We start from the raw sequence: 2047 nt of genomic DNA, 5'->3' as shown, positions 1-2047 counted from the left end.
GACCAATGAAGCCCTCCACAGAGAAGAAAAGAGAAGAAAAGCCTCAAGTCCTGGCCCTCATGGGGGATTCCAACCACCGCAACAGGAAAGCATTGATTGGATTGAGAGGGTCCTGCAGAGGTGGGGCAGTCAGTCCTATTCTGAACCAACTTCCTTTTCCTTCCTAAGTTGTTAAGCTTTTAAGTCTGCCTTGAGACTCATGCTTAGTGCACCTATGTCAAGGATCAAGTTCCAGACACCTCACCAAAAGGGGCTCCAGGACACCACAGTCCACTAACTCCCTCATTTCCTGGAGGGCTCTAAATAACTGACGGCACACATGTGAACAATACAGCACAAACAGCACCAAAAAAACCTATTTTACATGAGAGGCGTATACCAGGTAAACCATAAAAGGAAGGGGATTGGTCCCCAGCACTGTCTCTGTGGACCCCAGATCCAAACCATCCACAGCAGCAGGACCAATGCAGGATCTAAAGACTGACCTTTTTCTTTCCTTCTCTCTCTTTTCCACCTTTTTCTCTCCTGTTTTGCCCCAGCAATCATATTCTACCACTTAACACCTGAAGTTTATTGCGAGATTTGGGAGCTAGTTTGAAAGTTTGTTATAGAAGTGGGAGAGCTTGTTAGCCACCTTTTTACAGCTAAATAATTTCTGGAGTTAAGGCTACTGTATAGACATGTGAATCTTGTTGAGATAGGCAAGAATTTACAAGAAATCTCACACACACTTCTGGGTTGTGACAGCCTGTTGGAGGCTCAGGACAGTAGAGCATGTGTATTCCAGGAGGTTCACTGATGACAACTGCCCTCTCCAACTGATAAAGGAGCCAAAGAGGAGAGGTACTAGGCTGAATCTTGTTCTCAGCAACAAGGAGCTGATGGGGAATGTGGAGCCCAAAGGCAGGTTGGGTTGCAGTGACCATGAAACAGTGGAAAGTGAGATCCTTGGGGCAACAAGGAGAATGAGAAGCAAGATAACTACACTGGACTTCAGGAAAGGTGAATTTGGCCTCTTGGAGGATCTCTCTGGCAGAATACCATGGGACAGTGGCCTGAGTGTAGAGGGCTGGATGACATTCAACGATTGTTTCCTCAAGGCTCAAGACTAATGCATCCCACCAAAGAGGAAATTAGAAAATAATGTCAGGAGGCCTGTATAGATGAACAAGGAGCCCCTGGACAAATTTAAAACACAAACAGGTAGCTTATAGAGCATGGAAAGAGGGAAAAGTAGCTTGGGAGTAATACAAAGAAATTGTCCAAACAGCCAGGGAGATGAAATTATTGCTGTTGCTGTTATTATTAGTATGAGAGAGAGAGAGGTGTAAAACCCAAGAGAAACAAATGATAAACAGTACAGTGGCTCAGCACCCACTGTCCGATGCCCAGCCTGTTCCCTTCACTAGCAAATGCTCCAGCCACACTGCCCTAGTTGCAGAAGGTAAAAGGAGGGAGATGGTCAGGAAAGCTAAAGCATTGACAGAAGTAAATCTGGCCAAGAATATCAAGGGTAACAAAAATATTCTTTAGATACATTAGCAGTAAAAGATTAGGGTAAGTGTGGCTCCTTTCAGGAGGGATTTGGAAGACTTGATTACATAGGACATGGAGAAGGCTGAGGTACTGGATTTTTTTGTCTCAGTCTTCACCAGCAAGTGCTCCAGCCACACTGCCCAAGTCACGGAAGGTGAGAACAGGTATTGGGAAAATGAAGAACTGCACTCTGCAGAAGATCAGGTTCAAGAACATTGAAGGAACCTGAACATGCACAAGTCCATTAAACTGACGCAAAAGAGCAATAAAAAGCAGATTCATTTCAACTTTTGTTCTGCAATCCCCACTTCATCTAACTAGAAGTCTTCAACATCATCCATCTCTTATTCTCCTCCGTGCACCTCACACCGCAGGAGTTGTTAACCAGTCTTAGTGCAGAACTGGTAAGTATTGCCAGAGCTTGAGTTCTCTCAAATGCTCTTAAGATGGACTGTCATCTTGATTTTTAGGTAATGATCAACTGCAAACACACTGAAACAAGATGCTTAAA

The sequence above is a fragment of the Vidua macroura genome, chromosome Z (assembly GCF_024509145.1).
Source record: "Vidua macroura isolate BioBank_ID:100142 chromosome Z, ASM2450914v1, whole genome shotgun sequence".
Classification (NCBI taxonomy): domain Eukaryota; kingdom Metazoa; phylum Chordata; class Aves; order Passeriformes; family Viduidae; genus Vidua; species Vidua macroura.
This window is presented reverse-complemented; position numbering follows the sequence as displayed.